Consider the following 16,027-nt stretch of genomic DNA (forward strand, 5'->3'; position numbering starts at 1 on the left):
CAGGATGGTGGTGTTGAGGCCAGGGTGGGATCAGCCATGTTCACATTGAAGGTGTCTAGGCTCGGGAGGCTAAATTGCCTCCTCCCGTTCCGAGGTCATGTGTTCAAAGGAGGAGATGCTCTGGCTGATTTTGCAATCCAGCTCTTGGCCTGTAACATTGTAGGTAGCAGATGAGGAATATATCAGCCATGGTAGAATGGTGGAGGAGACTCGATAGGTTGAATGGCCTAATTCTGCTCCTATATCTTGTGAACTTATGACTCCATCCCACCCACCTGTGGTTTGAACAAAGGCAGGAAGGGACAAGGTGGATAACCAATCTGCTCACTAAAGATAAGTTGGTAATTTAAATATTAGAAGGATTACATGCTTCATATTTATCCATTATTTCAAACTTAACACTGGTCGGCCAGGTTCCAAGGTCTTGAGGAAACCTGTCAGCTAAGAACATAAGAACTAGGAGTAGGCCGTCTGGCCCCTTGAGCCTGCTCCGCCATTCAATAAGATCATGGCTGACCTTTTTGTGGACTCAGCTCCACTTACCCGCCCGCTCACATAACCCTTAATCCCTTTAGTGTTCAAAAATCCATCTATCTTTGCCTTAAAAACATTCAACGAGGTAGACTCAACTGCTTCACTGGGCAGGGAATTCCACAGATTCACAACCCTTTGGGTGAAGAAATTCATCCTCAGCTGGTTTAGCACAGTGGGATAAACAGCTGGCTTGCAATACAGAACAAGGCCAGCAGCGCAGGTTCAATTCCTGTACCGGCCTCCCCGAACAGGCGCTGGAATGTGGTGACTAGGGGCTTTTCACAGTAACTTCATTGAAGCCTACTTGTGACAATAAGCGATTATTATTATTATCCTAAATCTGCTCCCCCTTATTTGAGGCTACGCCCCCAGTGGTAGTTTCACCTGCCAGTGGAAACAACCTCCCTGCTTCTATCCTATCCCCTTCATAATTTTATATATTTCTATAAGATCCCCCGTCATTCTTCTAAATTCCAATGAGTATAGTCCCAGTCTACTCAGTTTCTCCTCATACACCAATCATCTCAAATCTGGAATCAACCTAGTGAATCTCCTCTGCACACCCTCCAGTGCCAGTACATCCTTTCTCAAGTAAGGAGACCAAAACTGTACACAGCACTCCAGGTGTGGCCTCACCAGCACCCTATACAGCTGCAACATAACATCCCTGTTTTTAAACTCATGGCACGATGGCACAGTGGTTGGCACTGTTGCTTCACAGCTCCAGGGACCCGGTTTCAATTCCGGCCTCGGGTGACTGTGTGGAGTTTGCACTTTTTCCCTGTGTCTGCGTGGGTTTCCTCCAGGTGATCCGGTTTCCTCCAACAGTCCAGTGAATTTTGGTAAATTACCACGAGCACATTTGCTATTTCCCCACCATCTCTTTTAGTACCCTGGGATGCATTCCGTCAGGGCCAGACTTGTCTACCTTTAGCCCCATTAGCTTTCCCAACACTGCCTCAATAGTGATATTGATCGTTTCTATTTTTTTTAACATATTTTATTACAAACATATTCAAAAGTCCAAAAACATAAATGTCAGAAAACATTCTCCACACCTCACAGTTCACAATTTGTGCAAGTTTTTCCCCCTTTTCTTTTTTTCCCCTTTTAAAAAAAATTTAGAGCACCCAACTTATTTTACCAAGGGGCAATTTAGTGTGGCCAATCCACCTACCCTGCACATCTTTTGGGTTGTGAGGGTAGCACGGTGGCGCAGTGGGTTAGCCCTGATGCCTCACGGCGCCGAGGTCCCAGGTTTGATCCCGGCTCTGGGTCACTGTCCGTGTGGAGTTTGCACATTCTCCCTGTGTCTGCGTGGGTTTCGCCCCCACAACCCAATGATGTGCAGGGTAGGTGGATTGGCCACACTAAATTGCCCCTTAATTGGAAAAAAATGAATTGGGTACTCTAAATTTTTTTTTAAAAATCTTTTGCGTTGTGGGAGTGAAACCCACGCAGACACGGGGAGAATGTGCAAACTCCACATGGACAGTGACCTGGGGCTAGGGAGGATGGACAGATGCTTTCCGGGGGTGGTCGAATTCACCCTGCGCATCGTCTCAGTCCACACTCCCCATTCTATCTCCCATCCCCAACCCCCCAGCTCCTCCCATTTCTCCTTAATTCTCACCCCTCTGCTCCCCCAGCCACTCATATATATTCCCAATCCTACCCTCTCCTTCCACATCTGGGAGCATCCTGGGTGTACTCCGGCAGCTTGGGAAACCATTCCTTCTGCACAAAGTCGCTCACTTGCATATACCTGAACTCGCTTTCCTTCGGCAGCTCCACCCTCTCCCTCAGCTCTTCCAGATTTGCAAACCCCTCCTCCAGATTTAAATCTCTCACACTCACCAGCCCCACTCCTATACATCCGCCTCCTATACATGCTTTCTGCCTGCGCCAGCTTAAATCCACGGTCTCCACACATCGGTGTTAACACAGACATCCCCTCCATCCTAAAGTGTCTCCTCAACTTATTCCTCCTCTGAATCGTGGACTGTACCACCGGGCTCTCCGTGTACCTCCTCGGTGCCAGTGGTAGCACCGCCGTTACCATGACCCTCAGGCTGGACCCCCTACAGGACTCCTCTTCCATCCTAACCCGCTCTAACCCCTCTCCTTCCCACCATCACTTCACCTTCTCCACATTCGCCGCCCAATAATAGTGCAGCAGGTTCGGTAACATCAACCCCACCTTTCTGCTTCTGCAGTCGGGCCCTCTTTACCCGAGGTACCTTCCCCACCCATATAAACTCAGAGATTGCTGCGTCCAGCTTACGGCGAAAGGTCTTAGTGATGAAGATCGGGAGGGTCTGGGATACAAACAGGAAACTTGGCAGGATGTTCATTTTTTACCACTTGAACCCTCGCCAGGTATCATATACCCCACCTTCTAATCCTCCCTTACCTCCTCCGCCAACTTTGTCAGGTTCCATTTGTGCATTGTCGCCCACTCCCCCATCACCTGGACCCCCAAATGTCTGAACCTGTCCCTGGCTACCCTAAATGGCAACACTCCCAGATTGGCTCCACGACCCGCCGCATTCACCAGAAACGCCTCGCTCTTTCTGACATTCAGCCTCCAGCCTGAGAAGGCCCAGAACCTCTCTAATAAGTCCATTTCTCCCCATACTCTCCATTGGGTCCGACACGAACAGCAGCAGGTTGTCTGCGTACAGCAACACCTGGTGGTCCCTACTCCCCTTCACAACCCCGTGCCTCACCACTGACCCCCTAAGGACCATCGCCATGGTCTCTGTCATCAGCGCGAACAACAGCAGCGTCAGAGGGCACCTCTTCCTCAATCCCCTGTGCAACCCGAAGCTCCGCGAACTCATCACTTTTCTCCGTACACTCACCACTGGGGACATGAATTGCAGACGCACCCACGCTACAAACTTCGGCCTAAACCCAAACCTTCCCAAAATCTCAAGCATGTACCGCCACACCACACGGTCGGAAGCCATCCCCACGTCCTCCGGTACCCGTCCTTTTGACGGGGTCATGATCACATTTAATAACCGCCTGATGTTACTGGAAAGCTCCCTGCCCTTTACAGATCCCGTTTGGTCCTCTGCAAGCACACCCGGAACGCAGCATTCCATCCTCCCCGCCCCTAACCTAGCCAGCATTTTCACATGTGTTTAACAGTGATATGGGCCTGTGACCCAGACTCCCAACGGGTCCTTCCCCTTCTTTGGGATTAGCGTGATCGACGCCTGGGTCAGTGTCTCTGGTAGCTCCCCCTTCTCCATCGCCTCGCTAAACATCCCCAGTAAATGTGGTGCGAACTTCGTCGCAAACTCCTTCTAGAACTTCACCGGGTAACCGTCCGGCCCTGGGCCTTCCCCGCCTTCATCCCTTTTATGCTTTCCATCACGTATCTCAGCCCTAGCGGCTCTTCCAGTGCCAGCCTCCTCTCCTCATCCAGCCTTGGGAATTCCAGCTTATTCAAAAACCGCCCCATATTCCCTTTCTCACCCACCCGGATCGAACCTTTATAACTTCTCGGAATTCTCCCTGACCACCTCATTAACCTACCCTGGCTCCGACACTACCTCCCCCTGCCCTGTCAGTACTCTCAGAATTTCCCTGGACGCCATCTGCCTCCTTGGCTGATGGGCTAGCATATGGCTCGCCTTCTCTCTATATTCATACTGCAGCCCCCTCACTCTCCGTAGCTCCCCCACTGCCTTCCCCGTCGTCAGCTTGTCAAACTGCAGCTGTAACCTCTTTCTCTTTGCCAAACCCTCTTTGGTGGGGGCACTCGAAAATTCCTGTCCACCTTGACTATCTCGTCCAACAACCATCCATACTCCTCTCTCCTATTTCTGTGCGCCTTGAACGAGAAAACCTCCCGCCGAACCACCGCCTTCAACGCCTCCCAAAATGTGGCCGCCAATTTCTCCCCATTCTGATTCAACTCCACATCGTCCCTGATCACCGACCGAACCTTCTACAGAACCTCGTGTCTGCCAAAACCCCAAATCTTTTTTATTTTAAATTTAGAGTACCCAATCATTATTTTCTTTCCAATTAAGGGGCAACTTAGCATGGCCAATCCACCTAACCTGCACATCTTTTGGGTTGTGGGGGAAAAACCCACGCAGACACGGGGAGAATGTGCAAACTCCTCGGGCTCGACCTGTCACACTTGCTTCACCACGTAATTAAAATCATCAAGCGATGAATGTCCAGGTCCGGAATCGTTCCCAGAAACGTCTGCACAAACCCCACATCAAACCAATTTTGTGCATGAAGATTCACTAGCACCACCGCCATCCCCTCCAACACCCCGCTCACAATCACGCACACACCACCCGGGTCCTGCAGTCCCTTGGCACCGACAAACCCCGTCCTTTGCTCAGCAAGATGGCACACCCCCCCCCCCCCCCCCCGACCTTGATTCGGGTCCCGAGTGGAATACCTAACCCAACCATCCCTTTCTCAACCTGACCACACCCTTCACCTGGAGGTGCGTCTCCTGCAGAAAGACTTCAAGCTCCTCAAATGCAAAGACCCGCAACCTCTTCACTGGCCCATTCAGTCCCCATACACTCCATGTCACAAACCTTCACTCCCCTCTACTCTCCGTCATCCTCCCCTTCCAATTCCCTCTTTTAACTTCGCCCTGAACCAGGCCCATCCAAGATGGCCCCCTTCTCCGTCCATGGCCCCACTAATACTCTGCCATGTCGCACATCCCCCCTACCTCCTCCCCTCACCCCTCCCGAACCCCCACTTGGCCATCCCCCGCAGTCACCTCCCCCCACCTCATTTCCGTTCATCAGCATTACCTGCCAGAGTGGCATCCCCTGCCTGAAGGCCCCTCCACCCCTACCCCCCACCCTTCCCTCCTTGGTCTGTGCAAACGGCTCCCCGTGGACCCCACCCTTCCCCCACAAAAACAAAGACAGATCCAAAACCACAGGTCACTTCCTCCGAAAAGGAAAACACCACAAACTGCGGAAGGGTGGGTGGGCGGGGAGGCAGGTGCCTCCTTACAAACTTGTTGCCCTTTACCGAGAAAAAGCCCCCTACCCTCTGGCCCCCTCATTACCTGCATCTTCCGCTCTCTGTTCCAGCTCCTCCTTCTCCCATCAACGTTCAGATCTCCCTCCAGTTTATGGTCTCTGATGACATCATTGGCCTCCTCTGGGGTCTGAAAATCATACTCCCGACCTTAAAAAGGTCACTCACTGTTTCACCAGGTACAGAATCGCAAACCGGATCTGTCTTCGATATAGAACTGCTTTGGCCTCGTTTAACCTGGCGACCCATTTTGGCAGCTCCACTCCAATGTCCTGATTGATTCTGATCCTGTTCCCCACCCATTCCCGTTCCACTTCCTGGCCCACCGCAGGATCCTTTCCTCCTCCATAAACCTGTGGCGCCTCAGGATCCCCGTCCGTGGCGGCTCCCCCGCTCTCGACTTCTGCTTTAGGGACCTGTGCGCACTATCCACCTCCGGGGCCTTGTCCAGCACCTCTTCTGCCACCAGACCCGCCAGCATCCTCGAGACATATCTCGTGGCACTCGTGCCTTCTGAACCTCCCCTTCCAATTCCACCTCCTTTAATTCCACCCTGAACCAAAGCAAGCCAACGATACGCAGGTTCTGCCTTCTGGATCTGTTCTCCTGCACCTCTACCTTTGCTCTTAGCAACTTGCAAAAGCTTCCCAGGAGCCCCACCTTGAACATCACCACACAATCACTGTGATCAGACATCACCTTCTTCATCTCTCAGATCCGTGGCCCCTGTGCCCCCAGGCACTTCCTGACTCTCTCCACGGATCCTCGATGGCCTTCAACCGATCATCATGCATCTCCTTTTGCTGCTGGCGGAACTCCTTTCTAATTAACGGCATTAACTATTAACTGCTCCACCTGGGATTTTCCAATTTGCGACAGCCCCCCCCCCCCCCCCCCCCCCACCCCCACAGTCCTCCTTCAGTTCCTTGGCCAGATCTTTAACCTTTTTCTGCTGGGTCAGATAACCAGCAGCCATGCCACTCCTGGGGGGAGGGGGGATCTTCTCCTCCACACCTTCAACTACACTTTCCTGTCGAAATTCCCTCGCTTTCAGGTAAAAAGAGCTCAGGCCAAAGCCTTTGAGCTGGAACGGCCCTGTGTGCGACCACTCACTCCATGGCTGCCACCAGAAGCCGATAATGATCGTATCTCGGTCCTCACCTGCCATAGTCTCAATTATTGGCATGTTATTAGTATCTTCCACTGTGAAGACCGACATAAAATACCTGTTCAATGCCTCGGTCATTTCTTCACTTCCCATTGTTCAATCCCCCTTCTCATCCTCTAAAGGACCACTGTTGACCTTAGCCGCCCTTTCGCATTTTATATATTTTTGGAAACTTTTGCTATCTGTTTTTATTTTCTGAGCTACTTTAGTCACATAATCTGTCTTACTTTTTTAATAGCTTTTTCGTGGCTTTCTGTTGACTTTTAAAGATTTCTAATCCTGTAGTTTCCCGCTAATATTTGCTACTTTGTATGCATTTTCTTTCAATTTATTTCCTAAGATATCCATGACTAATTATCCTTTTTCCTACAGTCCTTCCTTTTCACTGATATATAAATTTGCTGAGCACTGTGAAAAATAGCTTTGGAATTCCTCCACTGTTCCTCAAATGTCCCACCATAAAATCTTTGCTCCCAGTCTACCTTCACCAACTCCTCCCCCCCCTCCCATTGTAGTCTCTTTTGTTTCAGCACAAGACACTGGTATTGGATTTTACCTTCTCACACTCAATCTGTATTTTAAATTAAAACATACTGTGATCGCTCCTTCCGAGAGGATCCCTAACTATGAAATCATTCATTATTCCTGCCTCATTATACAGGACCAGATCTAGGATAGATTGCTCCTCATAGGTTCCATTACATACTGTTTGAGAAAACAATTGCAGATACATTCTATGAACTCCTCCTCAAGGCTGCTTTGACCGACCTGGTTTGACCAATCGACATGTAGATTAAAATCCCCCATGATAATTGCCATACCATTTTTACATGCATCAGTTATTTCTTTTATTGCCCGCCCCACCACAATATTATTATAGACTACACCTATCAGTGACCATTCCTCCTTACTATTTTTAATTTCCACCCAAAAAAATTCAACCTTTTTCTCCATAGAACTTATATCACCTCTCACTGGCACCCTAATATCAGCCTTAAATATCAGAGCTACACCACCTCCCTTACCTTCCTGTCTGTCATTCCGAATAGTCTGATACCCGTAGATATTTAACGCCCAGTGGTGGCCACCCTGAAACCATGCCTCTGTAATGGCCACTAAATAATACTCATTTGCGATGATTTGTGCCGTCAATACATTTACCTTGTTTTGAATGCTACGAGCATCCAGGTAAAGTGTCCTTATGCTAGTCTTATCATAGAATTTTCAGTGCAGAAGGAGGCCATTCGGCCCATCGAGTCTGCACCGGCTCTTTGAAAGAGCACCCTACCAAAGCCCACACCTCCACCCTATCCCCATAACCCAGTAACCCCACCCGACACTAAGGGCAAATATTGAACACTCAGGGCAATTTAGTATGGCCAATCCACCTAACCTGCACATCTTTGGACTGTGGGAGGAAACCGGAGCACCCGGAGGAAATCCACGCAGACACGGGGAGAACGTGCAGACTCCGCACAAACAGTGAACCAAACCGGGAATCGAACCTGGGACCCTGGAGCTATGAAGCAATTGTGCTAACTACTATGCTACTGTGCTGTCTTGATTGCTTATTTTTGAATTCTAACATCTCCTAATTTCTTCTTCCCTTTAACTTTTTTCATAATTTTCCCTGTAGTTGAACCCACCTCTCCACGTGCTAACCTGCTGCTTCGCTTCCCATGAATAATTATACTTCCCGTAGTTTTACCCTTCCCTTTCCCCCCCGCTTGCTGGTTTAAAGTACTTATGACCGCCCTATTTACCCTTTCCGCTAGAACACTGGTCCCAAATCAGTTCAGGTGGAGACGGTCCTAACGGTACAGATTCCTCCTGTTCTAATATTGATGCCAGTGCCCCATGAAATGGAATCCCTCCTTCCCGCACTTTAGCCACATGTTTACTTCCCTAATTTTCTCATCCCCATGCTAATTCGCATATGGCTCGGGTAGTTAACCAGAGATTATGACCCTTCAGGTCCTGTTCTTTAATTTAGTTCCTCGTGCCTGATAATCCTCCAATGGATCCTCTTTTCTAGTCTTGCCTATGGTTTTGTCCCAACGTTGACCACAACAACTGGATCATCCCACTCCAATATCCTTTCAAGCCAGTCAGGGATGTCCCTCACCCTGGCGCCGGGCAGGCTCAGACTACGTGTGACTCTTGATCCATTTACAAAGGATGCTATCAATCTCCTTAATTAAAAGGGAAGCATAGGCTGTTAAATCCAGGAGGTAAATTGATCTCTGCTTATCTGCTGGATCCAGTCAATCTGTCTTACCAACCCCACCATGATCGTCCACTCCCCCAATGCCTCTGACATCACAGGCCACCATTCACCACCCCTCCATCTGTAGGCTTAAATCCTTTCCCCTTGCCCACTCGGATAAGGGATTGTATGCCCATGGGATCGGACTACCTCCCTCCCACATCCCCTCTCCCAATGCCCGCAGAATCAGGGCTCGGAGTTAATGAGCCCTGGGACCTCTTCTAGAGTGTTCCCCATTGCACTGAAAACTCCATAGTGCGCGAGGGAAAACTCAACCTTCTCTCTTTCCTATGTGCGAATGGCATTTTCCCTCCACTGAGCGGAACATCCAAGTGGCCAGACTCCTTGTGTGAACCGAGACAGTGAGGGTTGGCAGAACAAGAAATTCAGAAGAAACCTCCTCACCCAGGCAGTGATGAGATTGTGGAACTCACTTCCACATGGGGTGAAAAGCAAAGATGCACTCAGAGGGAAGCTAGTATACGTGGGGGAAAGAAATAGAAGATTATTTTGATAGGATTTTAGTGATATCATAGTTGTGTTAATTCACCGACTGACCAGTAGGAGTCTCATTAGTATATAAGTGAATGTTAGAGTGAGGTGACCTCAGATTGACTAGGGAGCTAGGAGAGAGGTTGCTTGTGCATGTTCACACTGTTATTCATCTGTTGTGTTGTATATATTTGACCCACAGTTAATGTTAATAAATTGTTTATAGCTTTAGCTACATGTGGTCTTGTAATATAAATCAGCCCATCCGACAAGAACATTACATGGTACCAGGATTGGATGGTATTAAACACTGAGAAAAAACTATCACATCATCAGTGAAGCCTACCACAGGGTCCACAGAGATTGAAGATTTGCAGACTGCACGAACGAACTACATGGAGTCTTTGAAGCCACCAATGAGTCTCAGATTTCATTGTAATGTGGACAGCAACTGGCGTGTGTTTAAACAACAATTTATTACTGCAGTAAATTTTAGAGATCAATCAGATTTGAGTACGGTAGCGATGCTCCTAACAGCATCAGGGCCCGAAGCAATTGCTGTCTTTAATAGATTTAAATTTGCAAACGATGAAGATAGTAAAAATTCTAACAAAGTAATTCAAAGATTTGATGAACATTGCACTCCTAGAAAGAATGAAATTTCTGAACGCTATGTGTTTAGATCATGTTTACAGAAGACATAAGAGTCCATGGATCATTTCATTACTGATTTAAAGTTAAAAGCTAAAACCTGTAGTCATTCTGTGGTGGAATCGTCCATGATTCGAGACCAGGTTGTGTTTAGTGTGAATGAAAATAAGCTGAGGGAATGGTTGCTGAGGGAATCGGAGCTGTCTTTGGAACAAACAGTTAAGATTTGTCAGGCTCACGCGCTAGCAGCACAGCATTCTGAAATGTTTCCCAGTAATGCCGGTGACTTCTTGGAGGAAGGCACTTTTTCTAAAAAGATGGGAAACTTACAAAAAATGGCGGAAAGTTCCTGCAGTTCCTCATACACCAACAGACAGGTTAAAGATCATGATGAAGTATTTCTGTGTAAAAGATGTGGTCAAAGGCACAAATTAAGGCAGTGTTCAGTGTTTGATAAGTTTTGTTGCAGATGCAAAGGAAACAAATTACTTTGCTCAGAATTGTTACTCTAAGCTCAACCCCAGATCAATCAGTACAGTGGAAGACACGTGTTTGTTGGAGTAATAACAGAGAAGAATAATTTTTAGAGACATAAAAGAATTCTCCAGCACCTTAAAAAAATGCCGACTGATACTCCATTTAAAATAAATGCAGTTAGGGCAGCACGGTGGTGCAGTGGGTTAGCCCTGCAGCCTCACGGCGCCGAGGTCCCAGGTTCGATCCTGGCTCTGGGTCACTCTGGGTCTGTGTGGAGTTTGCACATTCTCCCCATGTTTGCGTGGGTTTCGCCCTCACAATCCAAAGATGTGCAATCTAGGTGGATTGACCACGCTAAATTTCCCCTAAATTGGAAAAAAAAAGGAATTGGGTACACTAAATGTATATTTTTTTTAAATGCAGTTGATGAGGACAAATGACTGCTACCACTTGAAGTGAACGGTATATTGGTCCAATTAAAATTAGATACTGGCCAAAGCCAATATAATCAACATGACTGATTTTTTAAATCTAAAAATTCAGCTGATTAGAAGAAATCACAAAATATCTCTGAGAGATTATAATGGTTCAAGCATTAAATTTTATGGTGCTTGTGACCCGAGTGTGGTGGTGAAGAACACAGTTTATACCACCCATTCTGTACTGTATCTGAGGGCTAGGATTTGTTATCAGGTGATCAGTCCTGTGAAGAATTAGGTCTAGTGCAGTTGATATATAGCATCCACAAAAGATTAGATCAACACTCCAACAATTCTGAGAACATTAACAGCAAATTCAGCGATTTGTTCACTGATTTTAGTGCACTACCATTCGCCAACGAGATACAATTTAAAGAAGATGCATTATCTAAAGCACTGATACAAACTATTAGTAGTGAAATTGTTGAAGATGTAGATCTGAAATTCAGTCTCATTTCTACCCAACCACCCATATCAGATACGAAACCACTAGTAATCAAGAAGATAAAAGAACCTACTAATTGAGTAAAATCCATGGTGTGTGAAACAAAAAAATGGTGTTGCTCGTATAGGCATGGATCCCAAAGGTCTTAATGAAGAAAGTGTACATATTGTAAAACAATCATTACAGAAAGCAATGGACAGCCAATCTGAGCCATATCTCGTGAAATCATGTTACAAAGCATTACCATTGTCGCATGGTAGATCACCAGCAGAGTTACTCATGAATAGAAGGTTGCGAAGCACACTTCCATACTTGGAAAAGAAGGAGGAGAACGCAGTGGCACTGCAGGAAATGCAAAACATTAAAGCAAAACAAAAGATATATGATAGATCTATGATAGAGTGTCCAGAACTTCACCACCTCCTGAGTAGTAGAAGATTCAGACAATTGGTCAAGAAAAGCCATTGAACTTGAAGAAGAAGCACCTCATTCCTACAATGTACAGACAGAGGAAGGGTTGACTTTAAGAAGAAATCATTGCGCGCTCTTGAAAACCAGAGAAGACTTTTACAACAATGTGACGGATGTCGAATCAACTTCAGCTGCAGTGTCAGGCAGTTCAGTTCCTGAGCATGAGAATGTCATGGAGAACATTGAATCTACAAGTTCTGAGCAGCAAGGTCAAACTTTGAGAAGATCAACCAGAGTCAGAAGAAAACCTGATCAACTCAATTTGTAGATTTGGACTGTTTGTACATAATATGCTTGCTGTTCTTGTGTGTGTATATACAGTATATATATATATATATATATAATGTTTATTTATTAAACCAGTTTTTAAAAATTAAAAACAAATTAATACTGTTAGACTCACAGACTAATGATATCATATGTAAATATACTGATGATAATGTATTAATGTATTTCTTTAAAGGAAAGGGGATGATGTAGTGATATCATGGTTGTGTTGTAATTCACCGACTGACAAGTGGGAGTCTCATTAGTATATAAGTGAATGTTACAGTCAGGTGAAATCAGACTGACTAGGGAGCTAGGAGAGCGGTTGCTTGTGCATATTCATGCTATTATTCATCTGTTGGTTTGTATATATTTGACCCACAGTTAAAGTTAATAAATTGTTTCTAGCTTTAGCTACAAGTGTTCTTGTAATATAAATCAGGCCATCTGACAACAACATTGCAAGGATGAGATGAAGTAAGATGATTGGAGGCTCATGTGAAGTATGAAGCTCAGCAAAGATCAGTTGGGGCCTGTTTATGTGCGGTAATTCCAGGGCAGGACTCAGAGTGAGCCCAGTCCTGATACACATCACCAGACATGAATCAGTACCTGTTCTGTACTGGAAATTCAGTTGCCAATTGTCGCAGTGCTATAGATTCTCAAGACATCAGCTCTTTCTAAAGTGGATTCAAGCCTTGATCACTGAATTGAAAAGTGAAGGTTTTAGGATGTGAATGCCTAACTTTTTTGTTATTAATATTAATATTATTGTAAGCACACATGCCAATGGAATTCTTTAATTGTAACTTTAGGGGCTACGGTAGCGCAGTGGTTAGCACTGTTGCTTCACAGCGCCAGTGTCTCAGGTTCGATTCCTGGCTTGGGTCACTGCCTGTGTGGAGTCTACACGTTCTTCTCGTGTCTGCATGGGTTTCCCGCAACTCCAGCACCCCTCTTTCCCTTGCCTCATTGAACATCCTCATCAACACCGGCCCCAATATCCCAGAGAACATTTTATAAAACTACACTGGATACCCGTCCGTCCCCGGGGCTTTCCCCGATTGCATAGCCTTCAGACCCTCCACTATCTCTTCCAACCTGATCGGGGCCCCCAGACGTTCTACAAGCTCCCCGTCCACCTTTGGGAAATTCATCCCCTCCAAGAAGTGACTCATCCCCTCCGGCCCCGTAGACGGTTCCGACCTATACAGCCTACTGTAGAAATCCCTAAACGCCTTATTCACCCCTGCTGAATCTCCACCCAGGTTTTCATCTCCGTCATTTACTTTCCCTATCTCCCTGGCTGCCTCCCTCTTTCTAAGCTGCTGTGCAAACATTCTGCTGGCCTTCTCTCCATGCTCATAGATCGCCCCACTCGCCTTTCTCAGCTGCTCCACCACCCTCCCTGTAGTTAACAAGCCGAACTCCGCCTGTAGCCTCTGCCATTCCCTTAAAAGCCCTGCCTATGGGGTCTCCGCTTACCTCCTATCGATCTGTAGTATCTCCTTTACCAGTCGGTCTGTCTCTGCCCTATCCACCTTCTGCCTATGGGCCCGTATCGAGATCATCTCCCCTCTGACCACCTCTGCTGAAATTTCCCCCGTGTCGTTGACCTGCAGGTAGTTCTGAATACATTTCCTCAGCCGCTCGCACACCCCTTCGTCAGCCAAAAGTCCCACATCTAACCTCCATTGCGGGCGTTGGTTACTGTCTTTACGAACCTGCAGGTCAACCCAGTGCGGAGCATGGTCTGAGATTGTAATCGCCGAGTACCCCATGTCCACCACCCTGCCAGTAAGGCCCTACTCAAAATAAAGAAATCAATCCGGGAGGACACTTTATGCACGTGTGAGTAGAAGGAGAATTTCTTCACCCTCGGTTGCCCAAATCTCCATGGATCCACCCCCCCATCTGCTCCATGTACCCTTTTAGTTCCTTTGTCATTGATGGCACCCTGCCCGTTTTCGAGCTTGACCGGTCCAAGCCAGGGTCAATAACTGTGTTGAAGTCCCCTCCCATGACCAACCTGTGCGAGTCCAGGTCCGGTATCTTCCCCAGCATCCTCTTCATAAACTCCACATCATCCCAATTTGACGCATACACATTTACTAATACCACCTGCATCCCCTCCAGTTTCCCACTGACCATAATGTACTGACCCCCCACATCCGAGACTATTCTACCTGCCTCAAACACCACACGCTTATTGATCAGGATCACGACCCCTCTAGTCTTTGAGTCTAGTCCCGAGTGAAAGACCTGACTGACCCAGCCTTTCCTCAATCTAATCTGGTCAGTTACTCTAAGGTGCGTCTCCTGCAACATTACCACGTCAGCCTTCAGTCCCCGAAGATGCACGAACACACGTGCCCTCTTGACCGACCCATTTAACCCTCAAACATTCCAGGTGATCAGCCTAGTTGGGGGGCTCATTGCCCCTCCCCCACTTCACCGATCAGCCATCCCCCTTTTTGGGCCCGCCTCCAGCCCATGCTCCACCGGTCCGCCCCCAGGCAGCCTCCCTCCCCAACCTCCTCTCTGTCCCTTAGCCCAAGTCCCTCCCTCATCAGCAGAACAGTTAGCCCCCGCCCCCCCAGTAACAAGACTCTGTAACCCAACCCCTTTAATAAACCGAACATATGCACCCCCCCACTGTGCTTCAGTGAGCTGGCCCACCCAGCTAGCTTGGTGGCCCCCATCCCTGGCGCCGGATAGTCTCTCACCTATTGTTCCCTCCCCACCACCGCCCCGCTCATACAAACATACTCCAACATCAAACAATCCCCACACAATTGCCCGACAGGAAAAACACCAAGATCTACACAAGGACACCTCCACCCCCCGACAGTGCAAATGAAAACGTTAACTCACTCAGCTCTACCGCTGGTCCCAAATCAATGCAAAAGGCATTACAAACAGCTTCCACAAACGAAAAACAAGAAACTTTTTTTTAATTTTTATTATTTTTTGAATAACGTCTCATGTAAATTTCCCTTAACATTCACTATCAGAAATAGTAATTTCCTCTCATCCTCTTTCAGGTGGTTTTGACGGTATCACAAATACACACCAATATTTCCTGGCCTATTAAAAAACAAACATAAACTTGTACAATTTGGATCCAGATCGCCATCCCTGTCACTATTATGCACATGCTTGTGTCACATGTAAGACCCTTTTTATGATACTGAATCCTTCTGTTGATATGAGAAATACCTTCCTGCTGACTCTGCCCTGATGTGAGAGATAAGTTGCTTTCATAATGGGCTTATTGTGAATGGACCTTGAAAGTTTAGAGAACACTGCACAGCCCACCCTTTGTATCAGAAACTCATTCCAGGCCACCGTACCGCTGTCAATTTATCTTTCCAATTGGCGTTTAGCAGATTCCGTACTACTCTAATCAGAGAGTGTGTATAAGGCTCCTCAGGAGGTGGGACCCATTCAGACAAGCTAGAAAAGAGTCTCAGGCAGCGTGGGAAATCACCATGTTAGAGATACATGTTCTGTCTCATTGATACACACATGCACTCCTCAACAATTGCTCACTTCTTCACACGGAGCTTTGGCCTCATGCAAACTCCTTTATTCTGTGCCTGAGTTTCACTGTCCAGAACTTTGGACCCCAGCGGAGGCTCATTCTCCTGCAGTATTGGGGAGGGGCCGGAGATGGTCTTCCGATGGGGTACGCATTCTCTGACTGAGGAGGGTGTACGCTGTTTGGGGGAGGGTGCACG

This window comes from Scyliorhinus canicula, chromosome 19, assembly GCF_902713615.1.
Source record: "Scyliorhinus canicula chromosome 19, sScyCan1.1, whole genome shotgun sequence".
In the NCBI taxonomy this organism is placed as follows: Eukaryota; Metazoa; Chordata; class Chondrichthyes; order Carcharhiniformes; family Scyliorhinidae; genus Scyliorhinus; species Scyliorhinus canicula.